The sequence below is a fragment of the Panthera tigris genome, chromosome D2 (genome assembly GCF_018350195.1).
Source record: "Panthera tigris isolate Pti1 chromosome D2, P.tigris_Pti1_mat1.1, whole genome shotgun sequence".
NCBI classification, from domain to species: domain Eukaryota; kingdom Metazoa; phylum Chordata; class Mammalia; order Carnivora; family Felidae; genus Panthera; species Panthera tigris.
This window is the reverse complement of record NC_056670.1, coordinates 4,709,541-4,721,923: the sequence shown is the minus strand read 5'-3', so window position 1 is coordinate 4,721,923 and position 12,383 is coordinate 4,709,541.

Sequence of the window (12,383 nt, the reverse complement as noted above, 5' to 3'; positions counted from 1 at the left end):
CTTCCAGTTTCCCAGGCTGTTTGATCTTCTACAGAAACGTTAGTATGCATCAGAAAAACCCAGAGGGCTTGTTTAGAACACACACGAGTTGCTGGGCTCCAGCTTCAGTTCTGATTCAGCGGGTCTGCAGCGGGGCTGGAAAGTTTGGGGCTCCCAGTGGGGCCGACGCTGCTGACGCAGGGAAAACGCTTCGAAACCATGGTCATCTGTCCGGACTATCTTCTACAATTCTCCCAATGGCCCTGTGAGAGAGGAATAATTACATCCTCCATTTTCTAGATGAGGAAACAAGTACTCAGATGTTGAAAAGAAATGTGCTTCGAAACGCACGGGTTGGAGGGGGCAGAGCTGAGGTCAGTTCACAGTAGTCTGATTCCAGAAACAGTGTTCCTGACACAGCAGAGAACCTGCCTCGCAGCCCGGCCCACGCTCTCGGAACCCTCCAGAATGAGGCAGCACCGTGCACCAATAGACTTTTGGATCTGGCCTGGCTCTTTGTAACCAGGTTTTGCGACTCCTATCATAAACCCTCGTTTTACGGTTCTGGTACCTGAGCCATGTTTAATTCTGTTGCAGTTCCTGAGACACTTTGCTAGGGGCCTTCCAGCTGCCTTCACCAAGCCTGCTTAGTGTCGTCCACATTTTCCTGGCCCTGCGTTTGCTCTGCCTACTGCGTAGTTGCTGAGGTACTGACAACCCCGAGGTGTCCCGATTGCACGCCATGCATTGTGTTGGTTTGATTTGTTTGGAAAATGGAACAAACCCCTTCATCATCTGCAGCCTGTCACAGGTGGGTCTGTGATTATGAAATGAAAACAACGAGTGAGAGTCCAAAAATATTAGTGTTCTTTGGCCATATCCAGGAAGAGGGGGCTTGACTGATGGACAGAGCTATTTCGGTCTATAAAACCAACCCTTTTAACAAAGACAGATCCCTCAGACCATCATACTTAGGTTGGCACCATTGTCCCTGAAGATTATTTATTTATTGTCCTTCCTTGGGTTTCTACATGCAACAAATTATCTGAGTTTAGATCTGGATTTGGTTTTCTCAGTGTTTTTGTTGCTTCTCAGTTGTGAATGACTGCATGGCTATCTACTTTGGGAAGGTCTGTTTGGCTAACAGAATTAGCCCGGATGGTGGCCCATATAAGACTTTCTTTCCTCAAAGTAAGTTACTGTATTGACTTTCTATTTTAATTTTTTTTTTTTTTGATATTTATTTACTTTTGAGAGAGAGAGAGAGAAAGAGAGTTTGAGCAGGGAAGGGGCAGAGAGAAGGGGGACACAGACCCCAAAGCAGGCTCCAGGCTCTGAGCTGTCAGCAGAGAGCCATGCGGGGCTCAAACTCACAAACGGTGAGATCATGACCTGAGCCGAAGCCAGACACTCAACTGACTGAACCCCCCAGGTGCCCCTTGACTTGCTACTTTCTAAGTGCTAATGTTATGACTGTGTCATCATAAATCAGTTCTCTAGAACCTGATTTGTCACTGGAAACCTACTACATTGAGAACCAGATGCAGTTCTCAGTGATAACCCCATCCAGAAATCTGCAACCCCCGTTAAGAAACACCTCTCTGTCTCTGGCTGCACGCCTCAACCCTGCTTGTACATGAGAGTTATCTGGGAAGTTGGTTTGTTGTTTTTGTTTAAATATGGATGCCTCAGCCTCAGCCTAGGAAATTCTGGGGTGCGATCTGGACATTGCTAAAGCTCTCAAGGTTTCTAATGTGTAGACAGGGTTGGAGAAACACACATGTGGAAGATCACGACTGCCTTGTCTGAAAATGGTAGTGGTGCTTAGTAATGGTTCTGGTAAAATTTTGGTTAGAAAACTTGTAAGCAGATTTTATGTTTACTGTTTCTTTTTTTTTTTTTTTCCTGGAGAGGGACTTGATTGATGCATTTGCGTGTGTGTGTGTGTGTGTGAGAGAGAGAGAGAGAGAGAGAGAAACAACTCAATAGTTTTGTGATACTGTAGTTTAAAAAAAATGTACTTTTAGTTTGAACCCTAGATCCTAGAAAAATGGGCAGCACTCATGACTCTCTATCGCCACCTGGTGTCAGAAACAGTCTACAGAAAATAAAGTAATAGAGACGATTTTAAATCTCCACAAAGTAGCAATGTTGGCCACAGAGCTGACAAGTGTTTACACGTGTCCTGTCTGGCTGGGGTTAACAGAAATCCACAAGCCAGGCCGAGTACTGATCGTCCCCTTTTCTGATCCTGTTCCAAGACTAATTTTTATTTTACTTTTGAGCTTAAAGCTGTCAACTCGGTAAAATAGGAAATGGTCTTCTCTTTCCCATTGGAAGTTTTCCTTTCTGCACGAAGCATTTTTGAAGTTTGGCTAAAGTCAGTTGGCAATGATCTGGAGGGATTTGGATTAGGTAAGAGTAACTGTCCTTTTCATTTATTAAAAAGGGATTGCAATAACCAGATGCTAAAACGGGCATTAAATATTATTAACTTCGAAATTATTTGTCTCCAGTGATCGCTTACCTGTTACCAGTTACCAGGTTACTTACCAGTAATGATGCCACCAGTGGTGGTTACTTCGTGATTATCCACCAGGGGAGACAGGATTGGAAAGGCAGAAGTGGCCATATTTGAATGCTTATGTATTCAGTTCACAGGCTGTGTGACTTTAATTGAATAATTTAAACATCCTGAGTTGCTCTGAATGTCAAACGGGGAGACTGCTTATATGAACTACATAGCCAATGCCTAGCCCGTGGTACATGGTGAATGAATCCATTACTACTGATGATACAAGTAATGGAAGTTGCCCACATTTGGGATGTGAATTTGACAGGTAACATGAGCATCTAAACAATTTATATTTTGCTTGGGTTATATTGTTATACATGATTACCTAAGAGCATAGGCTTTGAAGCTAGGCTGCTGTGTCCAGATCCCGGCTGCTCTGTGCCTCAGTGGTTTTTTATTTCATCTGTAAAATGGGTATACTAATTATACTTGCCTCACTGTGTATTATGGCTATTAAATGAGCTATTTTACATCAGATTGCTTAAACGGGGCCTAATACATGCAACATTTTCAGTACATGTTAGCTGTTGTGGTCGTTTTTCCTACAGTTCTTATTACTTACAAGGTAGTGTGTTAGGTTCCAAGACACTGACATTGTTTCAACTTGTAAATAGCTTAGTAATATAGTACAGAGGGAACATACTGAAAACATTAAATTGAATTTAAGTGTACGAACAAAAATAAGCAAGACAATTTAACTGCATTCCAATTTAACTTTATTTTGACGAGAGTTTGGGCAGTCTTGCATTAGTTTATGGTGCCCTGCTTTTAGATATGACACATGGGGGGGTGTGTGCCTGGGTGGCTCAATATGTTAAGCGTCTGACTTCGGCTCAGGTCATGATCTCGTGGTTCATCAGTTCAAGCCCCGCATTGGGCTCTGTGCTGACCGCTCAGAGCCTGGAGCCTGCTTTGGATTCTGTGTCTCCCTCTCTCTCTGCCCCTCCCTGACTTGAGCTTGCTTGTGTGTTCTTTCTCTCTCAACACAGGGGTCTCACACTGAGGCCACTTTTTGAGGGTCTGCCTGTGCCACCATTTCTTTCTGTTGCTCCCTGTCCCACATTATCTGCTGATGAATGGTTTTACGCATAGTGGAGGGAGAATAAGACTGACAGCTTTCTGGAGAAAGGGATATTTAGGCCATGAGAAACTCATAATTATGCATCAGTAGTCTCCTTCTCTTGGTTGACATTTAATACCCAGTGACTAACAATCTAGAAAACCATTTAATATTTAATTAATTTCTATTAGTTTTCAAATTCTCTTAAGATCAATCTCAATCATTGTTGCATGTTGTTGATACACTCAGAAAACATTTCCTTGCCTAATGGGACCTCCTTCAAATATGTGACCTTTAAATTTGTATATTCACCTAATTAAAACAAAGCATGCATAAAATTGTCTGCTTACAGGTTCCAATTTAAAAATCTGTGCTAAGTGAATAAAGGCAGGAATTTCACTTAAGATCGTGGGCACAGTGTTTTGTAATAATCTTCACATGTTCTCGAACACAGGAACACCATAATCAAAGAACTGGTAAGTGGAAAGGAAATGTTCTTGTTGAATGCATTCCACTACCTTTGATCAAAACAGCACTCATAGTTTCCAGAGTCAGCTCACTGTCTTCAGGGAGGATTTTCGTGGATCATCCCAGAAGCGTGGTCAGTTCAGGACCTTGAGGATTCAGTCACCAAATAAGGATTTGTGCTTTTTAAAAAAAAAAATTTTTTAACGTTTATTTATTTTTGAGACAGAGAGAGACAGAGCATGGACGGGGGAGGGTCAGAGAGAGAGGGAGACACAGAATCCGAAACAGGCTCCAGGCTCTGAGCGGTCAGCACAGAGCCCGACGCGGGGCTCGAACTCACGGACCGCGAGAGCGTGACCTGAGCCGAAGTCGGACGCTCAACCGACTGAGCCGCCCGGGCGCCCCAGAGTGTGTGCTTATTAACTCTTCCTCTTCTTGGCACCCAGTAGCTCATTGTCACTATGCCTAGTCCGAGGGAAGACACACGTAGAGGTTCATGAATGCAGAAAATAACCTTTTCTTTCCTTGCCTTGGACACAAAAATATTAAAATATGAAAAGCTACATACTCCCGTCATGAGCTAAAGCCTGGAACTCATATTTTTCACATGACTGAAAGAGATGAAAAAGGAAACTGGGTATTATATTCTCATGGTAAAATAGCTGCTGTAATTTTCAAAGTACCTTCATATCTCTATGACTTCATCCTCCTAAGCGTATGTTAGCAAAGAGCTCTTTAATTTTTTTTTTAATGTTTTTCTACTTCTTGAGAGAGACAGAGACAGAATGCGAGTGGGTTAGGGGCAGAGAGAGAGAGAGAGAGACACAGATCCCGAGTAGGATCCAGGCTCCGAGCTATCAGCACAGAGCCCAACGTGGGGCTTGAACTCATGAGCCGTGAGATCATGACCTGAGCTGAAGTTGGACGCCTAACCAACTGAACCACTCAGGTGCCCCAGCAAAGAGCTCTTTAAACCCCAATGCTGTATTTTTTTTCCTATAAAGCAGTCAAAGAACGTTGTGACAGTTATTCATGCGTGCACTGTAAGAAATAGTAACGTAGACAATGCATTAGTTAAAAGTTCATTGTTAATGATATATTTTTTTTTCAACGTTTTTTATTTATTTTTGGGACAGAGAGAGACAGAGCATGAACGGGGGAGGGGCAGAGAGAGAGGGAGACACAGAATCGGAAACAGGCTCCAGGCTCCGAGCCATCAGCCCAGAGCCTGACGCGGGGCTCGCACTCACGGACCGCGAGATCGTGACCGGGCTGAAGTCGGACGCTCAACCGACTGCGCCACCCAGGCGCCCCTCATTGTTAATGATATTTTAAAGGTGATAGTATATTACGTTGTACAAATGTCTCGTGCAAAATGACCCAGGGGTGGGTTGCTTACTTCTTACCACTTGACTAATGCGTATATTTTTTTTTATATCAGATGTTATGCTTCTTATTTCATCCAGATAAGTAGATGTTCAGAGCTAAATATAACGCTCACAGTGCTTACGTTAGCCTAGATATTTGCTTCTGGTTGATTTAAGAACATGTTAAGTTTTGGAGCACCTGGGTGGCTCAGTCGGTTAAATGTCTGCCTCTTGATTTCAGCTCAGGTCATGACCCCAGGGTCGTGGGATCGAGCCCCGCATCCCACTCTCGCCCCGACAGTGTGCCGTCAGCTTGGGATGCTCTCTCTTTCTCTCTGACCCTCCCCCGCTCTCTCAAGATAAGTAAACATTTTAAGTTTTGATTTCTATTTTAGCAGTTCCACTCTATGGGTTTTAGAAAGTGGAGGAGGGGAGGAGGAGGGGACAAACCATCACCTCTAATTCTCCTGGAAGCAGAGGTAGATAATAGAATGGAACTATTGCTTAGAACGGCCGCAGTGGTCCTGTGTGTAGGACAGCAAACATCTTGGGGAGGTTTATGTAATGCAAGCTGACACACACAATAACTTCTTGCCAAGAGACTGAATTGTATTAGAAAAACATGTGTTTTCACCCATCTTTCCCACTCCACCCAGGAAAATAAATTAATTTGTGACCAATAAAAAGGGCTGAAATAAATAGTGGTTCTCAATTCTCATTTTTCCATTGGTCTCCAGACCGACTGGCATATAGTGTGAGACCTTAATTATCTTCCCTTTGAAGTGAATGATTTGTAATGAGCATAAGAGTCAGTTGTCCTGTGAAGAAATAATCTAAAAAGTGGGTTAGATCTTCAGCACATTCCACAGAGTCTCACCCTTCTTGACTCTGCTGTATTAAGTAGATATTCATTAATTATAGAAATATTCAAATATATCGACCCTAGTTATTACGAATTCTGGATTCTTAGGTTTTAGAAATGGAAAATATTTTAGCAATATTGTTGTCTGGCAGATACTTAGAAAAACGAGGAGTCTTACCTGTCGTTCTTCACGTTTGTGACTCAGACCCTCTTGAACTTCTAGTCCAGCACCCTGGGATAGCACAGTGGTTGAATGTGGGCTCCAGGGCAAACTGTGTCCTGTCCTCGAGCTTTAGTTTCCTCATCTGTGAAATGGAGGCATCATATCTACGTTACGGGGCTATAATGAGGTAGTGTATGGAAACTGCTTTGGACATAACTGGCATAGGGTAAGCACAAAATAAGTTTCTTAATATTTAAAAAAACACATTTCTGATATCTTTTCCTAAAGTCAGAAATTACAGCAGGCCATTCGCTCTCTGCGGTCAGATGTGCGCAGGTCCCTGGAGCACAGATTTCTTGTTCTAGATTAATAATTTGATATCTTGAAGGCAACAAGGACAGGTACTTCTGAATTACTTATGAACTATTTTGAGAAAAGCAAAGATGAAATACCTCCATTATGCTACCTTGATTTCTCACACTCCAGGTGGATAAGCCAAAACAGGTTCAAAATCCACCCCGATATTTTGACACGAAAAATAAATAATTATTACGACTGTCCCGGATCCTGTTTTACCTGGCAGGTGTAATGCTGCTGGGTCTCCCGTTTCTTCAACTATAAAATAAAGAAGCTGGTCAGCCAAGGTCCTCCCGTTCAGTTCTCAGACCGAGGTGTTCTAGTCAGATGGTTGGGTGAGAATGATTCCTCCCAGGAATCTGGCCTCACACCTCCTGGCATGCTCCCATCTACTGTTTCAAGTCAATAGCGATAATACCTTTTACAACTCAGCAGTGGCCTGGGACACACTTTCCACGTCACACAGCCGGGGTAGGATTTGAACTTTAGCCCTAAGGAGGGAGTGAGACAGTCGCTGCATTGCACACTCAGTGTGCAAGAGGTATCAGGGGACTCATGAGAGCCGGGAACAGCTGTAGTCGTTGGGATTCTTGACACTCGCCTGGCTGTTGGGGTGAAGAAGCCAATCACCCCCCTCCGTCTCTCTTTTCCTGTCTCTCCTCTGCCCAGCCTCCAGCCTATAAGCCTGGTCAGATAGTCCACACTTCTAGGGCGTCAGCCCCTTGTATACCAGAACTACACACAGCGTAGTTACCCTAAGAGTTACGTTTACCGAGGACATGTTGTGTCACAGATGCTCTGTGAACACTTTACACACATTCTAGTGCAGTCTCATGTTCCCTGCGGTAAATGAGCATGTGACCCAGCTTGTCACAGGCACCTCTATTTAACCCTACTGTCCTAAAATCATCAATGATTGTGCCCCCCTTTTATTCTCCAAAATGATCCAGTTAGAATAACAGTGTTATGGCTAGTGTGCATATATATCGTATCAGTTTCCTAGGCGTGTCCTAACAGACGAGCACAGACCTGGGACTTAAAGCAGCAGACGCCTTTTCTCTCACGGTTCTGAAAGCCGGAAGTCTGAAATCAAGGTGTCAGGGTGAAGCGGGACCGTGCTTTCCCAGACGTCTTCCAGCTTCTGGCGGTGCCTGGATTTGTGGTGGCGTCGCTCTGTCTTCACACGTTCTTCGTCTCTGTGTCTCTGCCCTTGTCTTTGTCTCTTATAAGGACACTTGCCTTGGACTTAGGGCCCACCCGAGTCCAAAATGATCTTATTTCAAGATCCTTACCTTAATTATATTGCAAAGACCCTTATTCCAAATCAAGTCACCTTCTGAGGTTTTGGGTGGACATATCTTTTGCAGACTAAAATTCAACCCTCTGCATAGACACACACAATATATATACGTATATATATATACATATATATACATATGTACAAATGTATACATATAGATGTACATATGTATATGTATATATATGTATATATACATATAGAATTATAATATCATATAAACCTACAATATATGATAAATATATATTGTATCATAATATATATTTTATAAGCGAATTAAAAACCTGTTACATACCTACACATTCATAATAGATTTTTAGTTAGCATATAAAAAGAAAATAATGTCCCTAAATTACCCATAAAGCATAGCATGCATAATATTATGTGTACATCTCTCTAGTGTAATGTTTAGTCACATTAAGGTTTGAAATTGCCTGGTGAAACTAAAAGAAAGATAATAAAGAAAAGTGTTAGAAACGTAGAAAATTTAAATAATTTATTTTGCCTGTAAGGGAATGATCAAATTTGAGGTGCTGAATGGGAGAAGTTTGGAGAATTAAAATGACTCTTTCTCATCTCCAGGGTATACTGTTCTAATAAGCCTTTTTAAGCTTAATACACATTAATAAATTCTTGTTAGGAGAATTAAGTAAAACAGATCATTCTTTCTCAGTTGGGTCTCATTTAAGCCTCATTCTGCTTCATCAGTTCTCCTTACATCACAGAAAAGAAATGTTTGGCTCAGAGATGTTAAGTGTTCAGAGTCCACATCTAGAAAGCTGCAGACGATCCTGGTCCTCTTGGCAAAACAACAGATCCTCTGAAATATAATGTCGTGGATAATAATTAATAATTAGATCATCATATTAGATATGATAATTATATATAACACAGATACAATATAGCAATATAGGTATAATGACAGCAGATATATAGATAGATATATAGATATATAGATATATATATCTATATATATATAATTAGATTAGACTTTCAATAACAAAAGCAGTGACTTTAAAATTAGTTTACATGTTTATGGGCGCCTGGGTGGCGCAGTCGGTTAAGCGTCCGACTTCAGCCAGGTCACGATCTCGCGGTCCGTGAGTTCGAGCCCCGCGTCAGGCTCTGGGCTGATGGCTCGGAGCCTGGAGCCTGCTTCCGATTCTGTGTCTCCCTCTCTCTCTGCCCCTCCCCCGTTCATGCTCTGTCTCTCTCTGTCCCAAAAATAAATTAAAAAACGTTGAAAAAAAAATTAAAAAAAAAAAATTAGTTTACATGTTTAAAAAATAATGTACATTCATGGTTTCGAAAAACTGGAACTATCTCTAAAGTTGTAAAGGAGAAAGTAATTCTTCTAGGTTCCCAGTTTGTCTAAAAAAAGCACAATGATTCTTACACATGTTAGACTTTTTCTGTGCATATATAAACACATAATGTAAAATACAAATACCCTTTTAATTTTACACAAATGAGATCAAACTTGGCATAATGTTCTGTAATTGATTGTACTTGATAATGACATGGCCTGCCTGATCTCCCTTATTCTTAGCAGCTGTCACCTACCATGCCTGTGTATGGATTTCTGAAAGTAACGTATTTTGATGGCTTTTATAAACAGTGCTTCAAACTGTGTATTGGTGCACATGTCTTTGAAAATGTGTGTCGGGGCGCCTGGGTGGCTCTGTCAGTTAGGCCTCTGACTCTTGATTTCAGTTCAGGTCATGACCTCACCGTTCGTGGGATTGAGCCCCACGTCAGGCAGAGCCTGCTGACAGAGTGGAGCCTGCTTGGGATTCTCTCTCTCCCTGTCTCTGCCTCTCCCCCACTCGTGTGCTGTCTCTGTAAATAAATAAATGAACTTTAAAAAATTAAAAAAAAAAAAGAAAATGTGTGTGTTAAAGCTTGAGCATGAATTCTCTGAGGTAGAAATCCTTTGTTGGGGCGCCTGGGTGGCTCAGTCTGTTGAGCGACCGACTTCAGCTCATGTCATGATCTCACGGTTTGTGAGTTCGAGCCCCGCGTCGGGCTCTGTGCTGACAGCTCGGAGCCTGGAGCCCGCTTCAGATTCTGTGTCTTCCTCTCTCTCTGACCCTCCCCCTGTCATGCTCTGTCTCTCTGTCTGAGAAATAAATAAACATTAAAAAAAAGTTTTTTAAAGAAATCCTTTGTGAAAGGCATGCTTATTTTGAACACTGAAATATTGAAAGACTGTCAAAGGATATGATATAATTTTGAAGCAAAAAAAAAAATCAATTGTTGAGTATTTACAATTGTTATAAATTCTTTCTCATATCGGACCTGAATCAGTGCTATCGTAAATTTCAACTACTGGTCCTGTTTATGCCCTTTGGAAGAGCAAAACATAAGCATTTTCCTTCATCAATGTAACATACGTTCAAATAGTTTTTAAAAGCTCCATCTAAATATTTTCCTTTGCATGTAAAACATTTTCAGTTATTACAGCTAGTCGTCTTTGAAATAGTTTCCAGAACCTTTCCCTTCCTGCCCATAATCCTCTTCAGTTTATTATTGTCTTTGCTTTAACTTTTTTTTTTTTTACTTTAACTTTTATACTAAACCTTGCCTTTCTTTTAAGTGTGAGGCTTTCTCCAAGTACAGTCTTGTGGAAAACAACTAGAGACCCCACTTAGGATTCATGTGGTACAAGAAACAGCCCCCCTGTGTCCTCACCTCATCTGTCAACAAGATGCTGTTTCATTTGATGGATTTGTTATTTGTTGAATTGGAATGAATTGAAGATACTTTCTGTCATGGCCCAGACACATCTTTGTCTTACTTAGTATGAGATGAAACTGAGATAATTTTAGACAGAAATTGTTAATGAGTATATGCTACATTTTAATAACATTTTTTCTAAAATGGTCACAGACCCCATTTAGCAGTTGGTTCCAGTATTTCTGGGGTAAAAACATTGTTCTTGCTTCTCCATAGTTTCCATAATTTATCTGTTCCCTTTTCAGAAGATTAGAAAATTTTCCTCCATTTTTCTCCACTGTCTCTCAGAGATTTCTCCCAGATTACCAAGATCTCTAAGACCGTATCAAGCAAGTACCTGAGATGAACTAATTTGGACTCTACCCTCAATGTTTTGGGGTGACTAGGCATTCTATCATTTTTTCTGCTAACGTGGCTTTCAATGACCTCTGAATGATGTTTTCTAAACCCTTTTGGATTTGAGGATCCTTCTCGTGAGTAGTCAGAAAGTTCTGTCATTCACTCCCCCCTACCCCCTCCCACCCCCCAGCCTCTTTTGTATACTAATATATACCACCTTCTGGAGGGGAGTTGGCTCCTATGGTTACGGTATGAGTTTATTTGAATTTTTTAAATTCTGCTTTTATAAAATCTAGGACTTCATAGAATCACGGTAGTGTTCCCATCAAGAAGGTTACACATTCTTCATATGAAACATCTGACTAAAATCAGAAATTCCTGATGAATCCCTATGTTCCTGATTATTCAGCTGGATCAGGAGGACTCATTATGGCCTCCACAGTGTCAGCTGAGTATTTCAAGAGTTTCCTCACATTTGACCTGTGATTCTTTAGGGAAAAAAAATATTGGGGACAAAAATATAGGTATCTCTCCCCATGTCCAAAGATTGTACAGCTCTTGTAGCATGAGGGAGACTTCCTCTGCTTACTCCGTGGATTGTAAATGACTAGCACTCCTAAACAGAAATAGGCAAGATGTCCATGATGTGAGAAGATGCACCGGTTGAACTAAAACCACAGGAAACAGGGAGGCAGTGGTATGTTAGAGGTGTTGGGGACTTTCTACATCTGTTGTATGACCTTGTGAACCCCTTGGAAGCACTGTTTCAGACTTTACCACCAGACTCTGCAAACTTCAGAGAAGAGTGAAAATAACCAGATTCTGGGGTATCTGAAGGGGTTAGCTAGACCTAGCCCACTGTAAGCGTTCAATTTTGACATCTCGTTTTCATCTTGAGAAGGGATGCAGTTTTACTTTATATATTATGGTATTTTTGTTGTTTTCATATTTTTAAAAAGTCTAATCAAGCCCTTGCGTTTCCCTTTTGAGCCTCTTGATAAAAGTCATACCCCTTGGGGTGCCTGGGTGGCTCAGTCGGTTTAAGTGTCTGACTTCGGCTCAGGTCATGATTTCGCATCAGGCTCTGTGCTGATGCCTCGGAGCCTGGAGCCTGCTTCGGATTCTGTGTCTCCCCCTCTCTCTGCCCCTCCCCTGCTCATGCTCTGCCTGTCTCTGTTTC